At 44.7% G+C, this 16,038-nt stretch overlaps 1 protein-coding gene and 1 long non-coding RNA gene across 6 annotated transcripts in view; one reads left to right on the forward strand and one right to left on the reverse strand.

Moving 5' to 3' along the window:
* Positions 1 to 16,038, reverse strand: part of PICK1 (protein interacting with PRKCA 1) — a 67,665-nt gene that overhangs the window by 24,230 nt on the left and 27,397 nt on the right. The window contains exons 1-2 of one of the 5 annotated variants that reach the window (XM_053255931.1): positions 3,319 to 3,477; positions 1,519 to 1,629 (exon numbers count right to left, since the gene is read on the reverse strand). The exons of 1 other annotated variant lie outside the window; for it this stretch is intronic. The gene's annotated coding sequence lies outside the window, so the exon portion shown is untranslated. Of the gene's footprint in view, positions 1 to 5; positions 263 to 1,518; positions 1,630 to 3,318; positions 3,478 to 16,038 lie in introns of those variants that run through there. 3 more of the 5 variants (XM_053255932.1, XM_053255929.1, XM_053255928.1) reach the window with 3 other exon arrangements.
* On the forward strand, positions 191 to 15,359 carry LOC128327293 (uncharacterized). The gene is made up of 3 exons (XR_008308570.1): positions 191 to 289; positions 2,018 to 2,141; positions 14,220 to 15,359. It is a non-coding gene; the product is annotated as an uncharacterized LOC128327293 (long non-coding RNA).

Consider the following 16,038-nt stretch of genomic DNA (forward strand, 5'->3'; position numbering starts at 1 on the left):
CTCACCGGAAGCGTCTGACTCGAGCTCAGCATCCGTCTCCACCTGCCCGTTTTCGCCTCTTCTCGCCCTGTCAAGTCAAGACACCCCCCACTTGGTTCTCCTTCTCCACGTCAGTGCCAAACCTGGCCGGAAGTCACCGCCCAACCATTTCTGCATAGCCCCGCCTCTTTCGAGGTTCTTGCCGGCCTCCCAACCAGGGAGGTTAGGGAGATGGGGACACACCAGCCGGTCTCACGTCTCGCGATACTACAGCCGGACGGCGTGAACCAGCGTGTGCGCGGAGAAACAGGTGAGATAAGGGAAAGAGGGAACGCTGCAAGTTTCCAGGGTAACCGAGATCGAACCGGTTTGCGTCACAACGACCGGGGGGGGGGCGTGGGGAGTAGGTGGGTCCTATAGCTTGTTCCCGGTAGATAGGTGGGGAGATGCAGAGAGAGGGAGGAGTGGCGGGGTGTCACGTGGTCAACCGTTTGTGGCCCCGCGCCACCAGAAGAAGGAGCAACAGCAAACCTTTTGTGGTGGAGACATGTGGGGCAAAGCTTCTCTCTCCAGTGCAGAGCGCAGTTTTGCCCCACAGATTAGATTTCTGAAAGCGGAATAAGGGTATTATTCACAATAACGCGCTCATCCTTAGCATATTTTATTTCAAACAAGTCTTAAATCCCCTGCATTGTTTTAACACCATCATCCTTTCATTTTGATGGAGTTGATAGTTCCCTTCAACTCTCCAGGTGTGGTGGCTATTGAAAGTGATCCTGGAGATCTAAGGGCATGATATTGTGAAAAATGTGTGTGTGTCGGGGTGGGGGGGACTCCACAAATCGTTTATTCAGTCAGTATTGGCAACCCTATGACAGATGGAAGTGAGCCCATCGGGAACAGCTGTTTGTATATATTGACTGATAAAAATAAAGAAAAGTATTCTAAGTAGGTGGAAAGTGCCTTTCCTTCAGGTAACCACAGGGGTCCAACAATGGGGATAGCAGGGTAGGTGAAGGAGTGAGCTATTCTGGCACTACTGTGCCGCCTATGCAAACAATCCAACGTTTACAACAAAACTCTGTAAAAACAGCAGGAAAGGACCATTCATATCATAAAAATCACAGCCCTGAAAATACCAAAAAGAGCCTTGGGGCTAAAGACTAACACTTTTATTGTGTGGCCTGAGCTTTTGTTGGACCAAGACTTCCTCATCTGATGCAGGAAGTGTTTTCCTCTGTGGGCAAATATATACTGTATACGCCTTGAGTTTGACCACAAAAGGAACATGGAATATAAATGTCATAAATAAATCAATAAAATAATGACTGAGGTTGTGCATCTCTTCCTTTCTGTCAGCACAGTTCTTTCCAAAGAATGTGCCCAACCCTTTCTAGGAAACTAGGTGCATAATTCACTGAAGCCACATAGCAATTTGGGAGTAATGTAGAACATATCTTTTCCATGGGGTAGATGGAGTCTTTAAAATTACATTTCAATGCCACTTTAACAAATGATTTATATTGTTAAATGTACTACCTTTAATAAGAGAGTGCTTTTCCAAAGAGGGTGGTGGTGAATGCAGAATGCATTGTGGATTCTTCTGATAATGCAGATGCAATTACTCTCAGTCTGTGAAACTTGCTGATTCTGCCCATGAAAAATAGAAAGCAGCATAATATTTTGAACTTCAGTTCAAATGTATGCAGAACCACTGGAGTTTTAATTTACTGGGCAATATAATGCAGCACTTATACCATGTCCTTATCCAGGATGAGGAAAAGTTTGACAGCCAAATGTTTTAAAGTATTTGTACCTCTGCAGAAGGGTTCAAGAACTGAAAGAGGGCTTTGATTTTGCAAATCCAGAAAGAAGCCTGTTGCATTATGTGTCGGTTTTTCCAGCCACTGTTGAATGTCTGAACGACCAAGAGTCTTCTGACCTGACTTCTTGACACAGAGAAAAGAGCCACTCTTTTATCTGGAAGTTTGTCTGTGTGGAACATGGCTTGTTAACAATTGCTTCTCTTTCCCTTAAGGCATAACATTTTGTGTGCAGAACTATCTGTCACAAATGGCCATGTTGATCAAAGCATTTGAAGGTGAAGCCACCCATACTGAGTGTCCGGCATGACGTACAGAGGAAAGAGATCCACATATTTTGTATGTAAGACAAGTAGTTTATTCTTCAAAGGGTCAAACTAGATGCGTCTTTTTTTTTTTTAAAGCAGCCATGAGAGGACCTTGATCCAACTCAGGGCTGTAGTGCAGGGGAGGACATTCTTCCCTTCATGCCGTATCCCAACAGGGAAGCTATTATTTGCGCGCATAGCTCCTTCCTTTATTATTTATTTATTTATTTATTTATTTATTTATTCGATTTCTATACCACCCTTCCAAAAATGGCTCAGGGCAGTTTACATAGAGAAATAACAAACAAATAAGATGGATTTCCTTCTTTCCTTCCCAGGGCAACTAGCATCTTCAGAGGGTAATTTTGACTGGAATTGCAGCATGGGATGGGAGGAAAGGATCAAGCCCCCTTCCCTGCTCCATAATTCTGATCTAGGGCCCCCATAGGTACTCTTGAAAAAATATTAAAAAGGATTGATGTGAAGGTTGCCAGTTCAAATCCCCACTGGCACTATACCAGCAGCAATAGAGGAAGATGCTGAAAGGCATCATCTCAGACTGCGTGGGAGGAGGCAATGGTAAACCCCTCCTGTAGTCTACCAAAGAAAACCACAGGGCTCTGTGATCACCAGGAGTCGAAATCGACTTGAAGGCACACTTTACCTTTAACTTAATAGGGTTATGGCAAAGAGTCTGTTAAAGGCTAAAGCAGTAGTATTCAAGTTTTCTTTCTTCAGAGGACACTTTCCACATTGACTTGTCTGCTGAGGTATACCTATACATATGGCAGTTGTAATCAACAACACCTGGGAATCCCTGTTAGAGGGAACATTGTTCCAGATGTTGCTGAACTACAACTTCCATCATCCTCAGCGACAATTTATTGTACAAATTGTACAATTTATTGTTCAGCAACATCTGGAGCACCACAGGTTGGGAGCCCCTGTGGCTGCATGTTAGAGAGGAAGATTGGTAGTGTTGGACAGGCTGCTTTTCAGAGAAACCTGTCCGCCATTACTCATCTTCCCACTGAGGAAACTCTGATAAGCTTCTATAGAAGCTCAGGACTCCCCAGAACATAGTCAGAAAACTGCAGTCTAAGGACCATCTAAAAAGGGCTGTCTGTCGATCCAAAGAGCTTACATTGTAAATAAAGAAGAGATTAAAAGACTGTCAGACTCCTAGGGGACAATGTGGGTTCCTATACCTTTTTAAACTCCAGAATGACTGGAGCAACCCCCAAAAAGGTCGGCCTCAGGAACAGCCAGGGGACGAGGTTAGCTTGTCACCTGAGTCGTCCTCCTGGCTTGCTACATCCAGCCAGTTCCCTCCCCTGGAGAACTCCTGGCTCCCATACTCAGAAGCAGCCCCTCATCATCTGCTGCCTTGTCTTTGAATACCCCAGTGCAGAGCTGACAGGGCTTAAAGCCGACTTCCAGCCCCGCCCCCTTCCTGACCTGGCTTCCTGTTTCCTGCCACACCCAACCTAGCTGTCTCCCTGGAGCTGTTTCCTGCTGCTCTCTCTGCCTTGCCCTCTCAGCCCCACTGGGATCCAGCCAGCCTGGGCCCTTCTCATCCCCACTGCCCCCTGAAGGGAACGAAAGCCCCACAGGAGGGATGCCACACCCTTCTCCAGACTCCACAGGGCCACCCAAGTGAACATGTAACTTGGCATCCTGACAAAGACATTTCAAAATTCTAAAAAATGTTTCACAGTATTATCAGGCATTCCTTAGGGATACAAATGCTTTAAATCAGGGGTTCTCAGCCTTGGGGCCTCAGATGCTGTTGACTACAACTTCCATCAACCCAACAGCCACAATGGCCTCATCTGGGGACTCAAGGTTGGGAACTTCTGTGCTTCTTCTCCACTGTGTGGAGAAAGTGAATAGAGAGAAATTCTTCTCCCTCTCCCATAACACTAGAACCAGGGGTCATCCCATGAGATTGAGTGCCAGGAAATTTAGGACCAACAAGCAGAAGTACTTTTTCACACAATGCATAATCAACTTGTGGAATTCTTTGCCATGAGATGTGATGACAGCCAACAACCTGGATGGTTTTAAGAGGGTTTTGGATAACCTCATGGAGGAGAGGTCTATCAACAGCTGCTAATCTGCATCTCCAGCCTCAGAGGCAGCATGCCTCTGAATACCAGTTGCAGGGGAGTAACAGCAGGAGAGAGAGCATGCCCTCAGCTCCTGCCTGTGGGCTTCCCAGCGGCATCTGGTAGGCCACTGTGTTAAACAGGATGATGGACTAGATGGGCCTTGGGCCTGATCCATCAGGGCTATTCTTATGTACAAACTTGGCCTGTGCATTTTGATTTGGAGAGAATATTGTTTCAGATTTAGCACATGCTGTGCATACACGTTATCTCTTCACTATTGCCCTCAGGGCCCCGGCCCTCTTCCATAAAGCCGTACCCATTTATTGAGAAAATGTGACAGTCATCCCTAGTTTAATTCCAGTTGGTGCTTTTGAATTTCATTTCTAGCATAATAGCGCCACCTGGTGTATCCATCTGAAGTCACTAGTTCACATCAAATACTTCATTTTGGTATACATATTTTATTACAATAAAAATGCACCTTGTAAACCACACTGATACAGCATCACGTTGTGATTCATTCTGTTATGTATAAAATAACAGAATTTATGATGATTTGGGGGTCTCAGTGGGCAAGATCCTGACTAAGTTAATCATGATTAAGTCCCATTGAAATATATACTTCAAGTTAGTCATTACTAACTTGTCTCATTGATGCTTAGTTATGACTAACTTAGTCTGGAACTTGCCCAGTGTAATAGTGAAGAAAATGTCAGGAATCTGGCTCACCTACACACAGGTTTTGGTGCTGAAGACAAGGGTAGAAGGATGTATAGATTAATTATTTCCTTATCTAGTCCTGCTATCAAGGCTAGTATAAAACTGTTCTTTTGTACAATAGTAGTCTGCAGATACTTCGGCATAACTCTACACCAAAATACAGACCTCATTAGGAATTGAGTCTTACTCTCTGTTAATAGGTCACACATTTTATTATTTATTTATTTATTTATTTATTTATTTATTTATTCTATTTCTATACCGCCCTTCCAAAAATGGCTCAGGGCAGTTTACATAGATAAATAATAAACAAATAAGATGGATCCCTGTCCCCAAGGGGCTCACAATCTAAAAGAAATATAAGAGAGACCCCAGCAACAGCCACTGGAGGTACTGTGCTGGGGGTGGATTGGGCCAGTTACTCTCCCCCTGCTAAATAAAGAGAATCACCACATTTAAAAGGTGCCTCTTTGTCAAGTTAGTTCAGAAGAGCCTGAACTTCACACATGAAGTTCAGGCTCTGTCTCACTTAACTGATGTGTTTCCAATTGCGTACAAGACTTGGTTAGCTTGTTTCCACTTCTTTCTGATGCTAGTCCAATTGCTACCCATATCTTCTGTCCACACAAAGGTTATTCCAGGTTACCTATGCTATAGGAACATAGGAAGCTGCCTTATACCAAGTCAGCCTATGAACCCATCTGGCTGAGTATTGTCTACACTGACTGTCAATGGCTCTTCAAGGTTTCAGGTAGGAGTCTTTCCCAGCCCTACCTGGAGATGCCAGGAACTGAACCTAGGACCTTCTGCATGCAAAGCAGATGGCCCCATCTCCTATGCTATATGTAGGGATGCATAGGTGTGCTTTTATTTCCATCTTTCTCCTTGGTTCTCTGTTCCAGAATAGCCTTTATATTAAATGAACTAAATCACTCCCACACACCTTTTTGCAACATGACATGGTGACGCTGGGAAATGTTCCATTTCCACCCAGTACAATCTTCAGCTATAATAACCAATGCACTTCACCACCCACATTCATTCCTACATGTTCAGCTTTCTAAATGAAGCTTTCTATTTTCTGAGCCTCCGCTCCCCCTTTGCAATTTGAGCTACTCATGTCTGGAGACAAGTGAAGGGAAGGCACAAGAGATATCACATCTGGTTGATGCAGCAACCTGATGTCTGGTGTCCACTTTGTATTTACTGGCATGCTTCTCCCCTTTATCCTTTACGGAAAGTATCACAGTTCACATGGCAGAAACATCTGCTGTGTATCCTCAGTAAACTTCCTTCTTAAACAATGCAGGGGCGTAGCAAGGTTGGAGTGGGCCCAGAGACAAGATTTTAAAATGGGCCCCCCACTCACTGAAGGCCAGTTCATGAAGTAAAGAAATTGTGGACGATTCAAGTCATTTAATGGTACTAGAGAAAGACATGCTGTTCTGGTAGTTCCAGGTCTTAACACTTTTATCAGTTTTGGAGGATGAATACAACTGAAGGAAGCCCGGGCGGGTGCACAGCTGGTGGAGTCAGTCATGTGACTTGCCTCGGGGGGGGCAAGACAGTGGGCCCCCAGACAACTGTCTCCCCTTGCCCTATTATAGTTACGCCTCTGAAACAATGGTCTTCAGAGGAGTGAACAAAATATTCCGAACAAGGCCCTGCCATGCCTAAGAGAACTGGGTCTTGGAAGGGACACCACTGTTGATGCAACTTCATACAATATCCACAGGTCAACACTAGCACTATTCACATAGTATATGGTCAACATTTGTACAATGAGTGCACAGTGTGCACTGGGACAGATCTGTACATGGGTACAGTTCAGCCCTATTAAGACATTATGTTGCACAAGTGTACATGTGTTTGTGCAAATGACTGTACCTGTGTTCATTTTAACAGGAAACCTGGACTTCAGGTCCCTCAAATGCATGGTACTGATAGGAAAGATACTACTGTACCTGTGTTCAACATAATGTGTGAATAACTTGTGCACACTGAAGCTATTCCCACAATCAGTAGAAAGTGGGCTAAGGGCCTAGCCCACTTTTTTCTGATCATGGGAAGCACCGGGCTCACAGGCAAGGCCAGTGGTTCCAAAGCGGCTAGCCCGCCTAATTCCCCCTCCCCTTAAGTGAGGCTGACGGAGCGAGTGCTCCGTTAACCTCATTTATTTATTTTTTGCTTGTATGCCACCACAGCACATGGCGACACATGAGTAGACCCCATGACCGGGAGGCTGCAGCCAGCCTCCCAGCCTCGGGGGTCTCTCCAGAATGCCCCCTGCGCTTGTGCAGGGCATCGTGGAACTTCCAGGGGCGGCGGGGCCCTGATCCCAACAGCCCCCACCAGCTCCGTGACAGAGCTGGGAGTCGTGTGAGCAGCCAATCTGGCCACCCAGGGCTGCAGGCAAGATGGTCTGCAGGGAGAGCAGGCTAAGCCCGCTCGCCCTGCAGACCGGCCAGAAGCTCTTCTCACTGATTGTGAGAAGAGCTTCACTGTGTGCTTGTTGTACAAGTGTTGAATCATAATTCTTACAATCAGTAAAGTTAGTCCAAAGAGTGACCAGCTAAGATGCAGAGCCGTGTGTGCTCCTGAAAAGTGATGATGTGCGAGGGGGAAATCCTGGCTGGCGGCCTGGGAAGTGATGATCTTGCCAGATGTGATTGTAGTGGAGCACCATGCTGAGCCAGCATCAGCAATCTTAGATCTGATGTACGGTGCCTCAGCGTGACATCCAGCTTCAATCGCGCCTCACAGACTATCACTTCCCGGTCTTCCGACCAGGAAGATTGCACACCATCACTTTTTGGGAGGACACGTGGTGCCTGTATCTTAGCTGACCACTCCTTGGGCTAACTTGTGATGGTAAGAAAACGGCCAGAGCTGTTTGCGCTCCTGTAAACATTGTGTGTGAATGGCAGCAGAAATCCCAGCCAGAGGATTTCTGAGGTGCTTTCATACTTGGGTGCCACGCCAACATTAGCCATCTCAGATCTGAAATACAGTGGCTTGGCACAACGACCAACTATGATTGCTCCTCACACACGATCACTTCACAGTTCTCCGACCAGGATTTCCACCACCATACATGGTGGCTTTCGAGAGTGTGCATGGCTCTGAATTGTAGCTGGCTGCTCCTCGGACTAACTTTATTGATCGTAAGAACATGGCTAATGTGTGAAAAGGGGTGTATTCACACTTTATGTGGAAGGCAGGTACATCAGTGCACTTCCTATCTTTGTACCATGGATTGGGGGGGCCTGTATCTAAGTTCACTTTTCGTATGAACTCAGATACCATCTTTCACACAAAAACATTCACAAATGTACAGACGTCTGTACACTCGCACAATATATTGTATGAGTTATACTATTGTTGACCCAGATTCAGTTTCTTAGCCACTACAATTGCTATATGAACTGTACCGAGTTCAATTTAAGGTCCTGGTTTTGACCTTCAAAGCCTTGCAGGGTTTGGCGCCTGTCTACCTTCAGACCTGCCTCTCCTATCCAGTTACATCCCGCCGGTCAGATCTTCTCAAATGGCCCTTTTGTCGGTCCCTGATTTGCGAGAGGTTCAGGGTACTAGGACCCGTGAAAGGGCCTTTTCAGTTGCTGCCCCACTTCTCTGGAACTCCCTTCCCCTTCAGATTCATTTAGCTCCTTCCTTATTGATTTTTAAATCTCTATTGAAGACTTTTCTTTTTCGCCAGGCTTGTACCCTGTAGTTTACCTATTTGGTTTTTTTCTTTTTGTTAGTTACTTTAGTTTTTAATTTAGAATGTAATTTTAATGCTGTCTTGCTCTGTAAGTTTTTGTACACCACCCAGAGTCTTTGGAGTGGGCGGTATATTAAATGTTTCAAATAAATAAATAAATAAATAAATATCATTAGAAGCGCTCCATCCTTGATGGTTATCCCACATATAAATTGTTAATTTTTTAACAATTTAACATTTTTAAATTGTATATGTTTTTGTATATGTTTTTAACTGGTTTTATGCTATTGTTAACCACCCAGAGATGAAAGTTTGGGGCGGTGTACAAATTTGATAAAGTAAATAAAATAAATAAATAAATATAGTTGCGCATTTGTTTATCTTTCCTATATGTTGTTTGTCCTTGTTGGATCTCATCTTGTTGGTATTGATGACCCAGCTTTTCAATTTGAGATCATTTTTAATTTTTTCATTAACATGGAATGAATTTTCAATTCTATCCTCTAGAACTGTTACAGTGCTTCCTTTTTTATGGATAATTTGAGATGTGTGCAGTTCACTCTTTTATTCAAGCCACTGATTCAATGTGGAACATACTTGTCAAGTATCTGATCTGATACATATCAGCACTGACGGGCAACGGCAGGACAAAGCAGAGACAGAAGAACAAACTGCGAGTGAGGATTGACAAGACCCTGAGGGACTTGTCGGGGTGCTGTGGGTCAAAGCACCCCCTGACAAGATTTGTGGACTGGCAAAGCTGACGGGTGAGAAGCAAGGCCAGTGCTTGCTCTCATTACTCATGGGTCTAGCCTATCCCCTCAATGCATCACATTTCCACTTTCAGAATGTAAAAGATGCTTGTTAAGAGCAGTTGTAATTCACAATGACACCCTCTTTTTATTAAAGGGGGGAAAATGTGTCTGACGAAAAACGAATGAAGTGATTTAGTCAAAGGTTCCCCTCAAGAAGTAGAGACCCCTGCACTAGCCTACCCCTTCCCACTTCCCGACTCTATTTCTGGATGAAAATTTGGAGTTTAAGTGGGATGACCTTGTGACCTGGCTGCCCCGGGGTCACTGATGAAAGCAGATGAAGCTTCACAGTCAGGTCCCTTGTGTGTGAGCCTTTTGTTCAGGAGGCTCGGGTGTGCAGTGCTTGGGGACAGTGCTCAGTTGTTCAGAGGCATTGCTCTACCCATCACAGATTTCCCTTGGTGGCCCCACACCCACTTGGTCGTGCGTAGGAAGGAGGCAACTTTTCTACCCTTGCTAAGAAGGAAACTGTGGGTGCGTGTGTGTGTCTGTGTGCACGCACACACACACACACACACACACACACACACACACACACACACACCTCAGTATAGTTTCAAACCATCTGCCAAACTATAGGGGAAGCTAGCTAGTCTCATAAGAAAGTGCCCAGAAACCAAGTTTTCTCCAACTCCATATTCAAGATGGCTGCCACGTAATCACCGTATTGAACTTCATAATGAGAACATCTCAAATCCTCTCCTGTCGTAGAAGGAGATGAATTAAAATAGGCAACCTCATTTTTTGCAGTATAAGGTTTTTCTTCCTTCTCTAGCCCTATCCAGATATTATGTTGTATGAGTGTCTTTACACTGTACATGTTTTTGTGTGAATGACTGTACCTGAGTTCACTTTAAAAGTGAATCTGAGTACAGGCCCCTCAAATGCATGGTACAAACAGGAAGTGTCCTGTACCTGTGATCAACATAGCATATTAATAACTGTGGCTGTGTACAAAACTGTACCTGTATACACTCCACACTTATTGTAAGAGTGTGCATGATGTGTGAATAGAGCTTCACAGAGTTTCAAATGGGGAAAGTGCGAAGCAGGATTATAACCCTGCTAACTTGGCTAAGAGGCACCTTTTAACATGGTGATTCTCTTTATTTAGCAAGGGGAGAGTAACTGGCCCTACCCAACTCCAGCACAGTACCTCCAGTGACTGTTGCTGGTGTGTGTATCATGTTTCTTTTTAGATTGTGAACCCTATGGAGACAGGTATCCATCTTATTTATTTGTTATTTCTCTGTGTAAACTGCCCTGAGCCATTTTTGGAAGGGCGGTATAGAAATCGAATTAATAATAATAAATAAATAAATAATAGACAGTTTTTAGGTGAGGGGGACCTAAAATACTTCCAAAGAGTACATCTGAGGGTTCGATGGATGGAGAAACACCAAGGGGAATGCAGGAAGACATATATGTTTATAATAATTTAATTTAATTGATTATTAATAAAAAATTAATCTGATTTTTTAAAGTGTCAGTTGTTGTTGTTACATTTATATCCCGCTCTTCCTCCAAGGAGCCCAGAGCGGTGTACTACATACTTGAGATTCTCTTTCACAACAACCCTGTGAAGTAGGTTAGGCTGAGAGAGAAGTAACTGGCCCAGAGTCACCCAGTTAGTTTTATGGCTGAATGGGGATTTGAACTCGGATCTCCCTAGTCCTAGTCATCTCAAAGCCTTTGCATTCATTGGCTGGAATACTGAAAGGCAAGAGCAAATTTACTTCTTAACAAGCATTTACGAAGAATATTGCCTACCTATTCTAGCCCTATTCACACGTTATGTTCAATGTACATACAATCTATGTACAAGTATGCATCTACAGACATGTACAGTTATTTACACATTATATTCAATGCATGTACAGTAGTACACTAATTTTATTTATTTTATTTATTGTTCAATTTTTATATTGCCTTTCATAATGCATCTCAAGGTGGTTTATAAAAGTTAAAATACAATTAAATTCCATAGAAGTTACATATAAAACCTTAAAATCAATTAAACATTAAAACCATAACACACCAACAACAGTTAAAAAGAAACAAATGCAAGAAAGCTGAGAAACATGGAGCCTCTGGGAGATAAAAGCCTGAGTAAATAAATAAGTATTTAGTTGTCCTTTAAAAGCAGCCACAGCAGTCACAGAGCGAACGCTTACTGGGAGAGCATTCCAGAATCTGGGGGCAACAACAAAAAAGGCCCTGTCCCGGGTGCATAAGAATCTAGCCTCTTTCAACATGGACACACGGAAGAAAGCCCCCCCCCCCCAAATGATCTTGTTGAGTGGGCAAAAACCCTTGGAAGCAGGTGGTCCTTCAGGTATCCAGGGCCCAAGCTGTTAAGGGCTTTAAAGGTAAAAACCAGCACCTTGAATTGGATCCAGAAACACATTGGCAACCAGTGCAGCTCATTCAGAATAAGTGTAATATGCTCTGAGCAAGCAGTTCCGGAGAGAACCGTGGCAGCTGCATTCGGCACCAACTGAAGTTTCCAAATATCCTTCAAAGGCAGCCCCACGTAGAATGCATTGCAGTAATCCAGCCTCAGCATGACTAAGGCATGGGTAACTGTCGCCAGATCTGCCTTCTCAAAAAGGACCGCAGCTAGTGCCCTAGCCAAAGCTGTGCAAAGGCACCCATGGCCACCTTCTCCACCTGCACATCCAAAAGCAGAGCCGGGTCCAGCAACACCCCCAAGCTGCACACTTGCTCTTTCAAGGGGAGTACAATCCCATCCAGAGCTGGTTGAATCACCCTATCCCAATTGGCTTTCCTGCTGACCAACAGCACCTCAGTCTTTTCTGGATTCAACCTCAGTTTGATAGCCCACATCCAGCCCATCACCGCCTCTAGCCCCCAGTTCAGGATATCCACTGCTTCTCTGGGATCTGATGTCAGGCAAAGGTAGAGTTGAGTGTCATCTGCACATTGATGACACCTCAACCCGAACCTCCTGATGACCTCTCCCAGCAGTTTCATGTAGATGTTAAATAGCATGGGGGACAATATGGAAGCTTGCAGGACCCCATAGGCCAGAGGGCAAGCAGAAGTCCCCCAGCACCACCTTCTGGAACTTCGCCCCAAGAAAGGACCAGAACCACTCCAATCCACTACCCCTGATCCCTATACCTGAGATCGAAGGCTGCTGAGAGGTCCAGCAGAACCAACAGGGATGCAACTGGGGGATTATTAGTAGTCTAGTTCCCAACATAACACTTCCTATGCATATCATTCATTTGAAGGACTTGTATGCAGATTCACTTTAAAAGTGAAAGCTTGTACAGTCATTCACACAAAAACATGTATTTTACAAAACTCCAACGCCGGCGGAGGAAAAGCAGGGAGAGGGTTAAGTGCTCCTCCCCCGCCCTTAAAGTTCTACCCCTCACCCCCGCCTAACGTTCGAACCGGCCAGTGTGCGAACCTGTTCGGAGGCCTGTAAAAGGGCCTCCGAACAGGTTTGTGCACATCCCTGCCACTAGGGCTCCATTTAGACATGCAGCAGAATGAGGTGGTAGAAGGCTGCAGGTGGAAGATACCACTCTGGGAGGCTGTTCTCACATGCAGGCAAAAACAGGCTAACGAAGCCAAGCCCGGTCTTACCCACACGTTGAGAACTGCCAGGATTGCACCTGATCACGGCAGCACCTCGGCAGCAAACCCGCCAAGACAGCCACCCTCTTCAACGGGGTTAAGGGAGCTAGCACTCCCTTAGCTCTGTTTTTTTTCATAGTCTGCAGCCCCGTCTGCTTGCAGCCGGGCCTGGGAGACTACAGGGCTCCCGGCTGGCACTGGGGGATTCCCCATAACACACCATGGACTTCCGGTGTTATGGGAGTTCCGGGGGCTGGGGTGAGCCATGCCGGCCCACGACCCTCTGCGCTGCCCAAGCAGGCAGTTACATGTCTGAGCGCATGATCTCTGCGCCCAGACCAACAGCGGGGGTCACCTGAGGGGGAGGTAAGCTTTTTGAGGCTTCCTCCGCTGCCCCTTCAAGCCCTTTCTCAAGGATCGTGAGAAAGGGCTCTGAATGTTCATCTCCAAGACAGGGCTGAGAGAGATTCCTGCCTGCAACCTTGGAGAAGCTGATGCTAGTCTGTGAAGGCAATACTGAGCTAGAGAGACGAATGGTCTGACTGGGTATATGGCAGCTTCCTATGTTCCGTCATACAAAAATCTCCTTGCCAATAGAAACTTAATATATAAGGAATCAAGGCCCAGCCCTTTGCTTTCTGTGTTGGTTTTCTACTTTTGGAGGTGGTGGTGGTGGTGGTGGGGCTTTAATGTAGAGGACTATTCAGAAATGTGGTCTCCCGCCTGCAGCATGTAAGTTGCGCAGTCCATTGATTGCACCATCTCAGCATCCTGCCACCTCAGTCCGCAGTATTTAGAGACCAAGCCTCAGACCCTGTGACAGGCATACCTCGGAACCAGGATAGCCATGGTCAGAGAGTTGGTGTGCTTCATGGATGGTTGTGTAGGAGGCCTATAGTCTTTGCCTCATTGTTCTCCTAGGAGCCTTTCACTTCCTCCAGGGTTTTTACAGCTCTTCCTCCCTTCCTGAGCTCTCCATTTTAATTAAATAGAGACAGTTGAAAGTAAGCCTCACTCCCCCACCCTCTTCTGTAAAGGGAGGGGGAGGCGGTTACTGCATTGAGGATGTGGATATAAAGAGCAAAGGGTCATACTTTAATTGCTCTTTTGTGCTCTGAATTGAATGATAGGAGGAGAACATTGTCAGAAGGTCGCCTAATTGTTGCTGCACCATGGGAGAAAAAGCTGCAGAGAAATGAATTCCCTTAATGGATCCTGTTTGGAGAGAATGGAAAAGAATAGAGATGTCAGCGAGTACAGAAGTTAGTTCTTGATGTGGATAATCCCTGGCCCATCCCAGGTTGTGCTCAGAGGGGTTCACAGAGTCTATTTATATCCAAGGCTTTATCAATATTAGACTATTATCTCCTGTGTTGGACTAAGTAATGAGGCATAAGAATAGGGCAACCAGAACATTCCTCTGGTTTGGTTTTCAACCCCAGCCTCAGCATGGTAGAGTTCTCCTGAGTGCTAGAGTCTTGGTAGAATGGTAGAATCCTGAGGAGCTAGAATAGACTGTACAATTCAACTGGGGAAATACATTTTTAAATGCCCCTCTATGTTTTGTTTTGTTTTTTTAATCCTTCCTGCAAGTTAAAAAAAATAACCCTAGAAGAGCAGGAAGTGAGTTTGGCTAGAATAATTCCCCTTGAAGTACTCCTTCCTTCCTTTTTTTAAAGGCAGGATTTCTTTGTTTTTTTTAATGTGGGAGTATTCAAAAATGGATCCCACCTGCAGCCTGAAGTGTAGAGTCCACTATTCTGCTGCATATGTGTATGTAGCAGAATGCACATTGGAATTGCCAGAATGACATTTACTACCTTCCAACCTGGACACTAGACATAGACATGTGAACTTCTCATTCAGGGGCAAAACTAGTGTAACAAACTCTGAAGACCTGTGTGCAAGAATTCAACATGGGTCCCATCAGATAATTTCCCGATAGGGATCAATGGGAAAGTAAAAAAGATTAATAACTTCTGACTGGCTGGGCAGAAAGCTATGAAATTTCACATGGTGTCAAATTAAATTAGACACTCAATGCTGTCACATTATGATAGCATTAAGTGTGTGGACTTTTAAGGATATTGGTTCATTTGCTGATTTTTAATGAATTGTAAAAAAAAGTTTCTAAAACTGTTTAACTGTTTAAAATAATTGCTTTGTTTCATGGCAGAAAGTTACAAAAGGTTATGGAATTGTATCTTCCGCTCTGTCTATTGTTCAAGCCTCATTTGGAGGAAACTGATCAACCTTCATATAAAAAAGAGTTGTGCTCCCATTTTTTTCATCTCATGTTATAACTCCAGAATGGCTAGACACAAAGTTCTCAAAATCCATATGGGAGTAGCACATGATGGTAGCGTTAAATGTGTGGAAATATGGAGATCAGTCCACGCATTGATTTTTAATGATTTTTTAAAAAAATCTAATTTTCTTCTAAAAATTCATTAAAAATCAATGGGTGTACTGGTCTCCTTGAATGTAACAACAGGTTGGGAACAGAGAATAGCGAACAGGGATAGCAAACAGGACATAGGAGTTTTGCAGGAGTTTAGCGGGAAGTGTGCGGGGGAGCCTGGATCAAGCCCCTGCGATCACAAGGATCACAAGGAGCCTGGTGGAGAAGAGAACGTAAGTACATATCCCTCCCTCGTATCCCTCATATTCTTGGGAAAGGCTGTTTGGACAGTTAAATAGCTGACCATTACAGCTGAGACCTATCCTTCTATCTAATAAACGGACAATAAACTCTCTAAATACTGTAAACAGCCAACAAAAACAGTATGAAGATAGAAGGTCCGCAGGGGAAGGGGCAATTCCCAGTGTATTGCACAGAGTGCCACATGTATGACTATTTGCCCCATGGGCAGAAGTCATGGGTGTGTGCTCGGTGCAAGGAGCTTCTGGCTCTCAGGCAACAAATCCATTCCCTTGAGACCAAGGTGG

The sequence above is a fragment of the Hemicordylus capensis genome, chromosome 5 (genome assembly GCF_027244095.1).
Source record: "Hemicordylus capensis ecotype Gifberg chromosome 5, rHemCap1.1.pri, whole genome shotgun sequence".
Lineage (NCBI taxonomy): Eukaryota > Metazoa > Chordata > Lepidosauria > Squamata > Cordylidae > Hemicordylus > Hemicordylus capensis.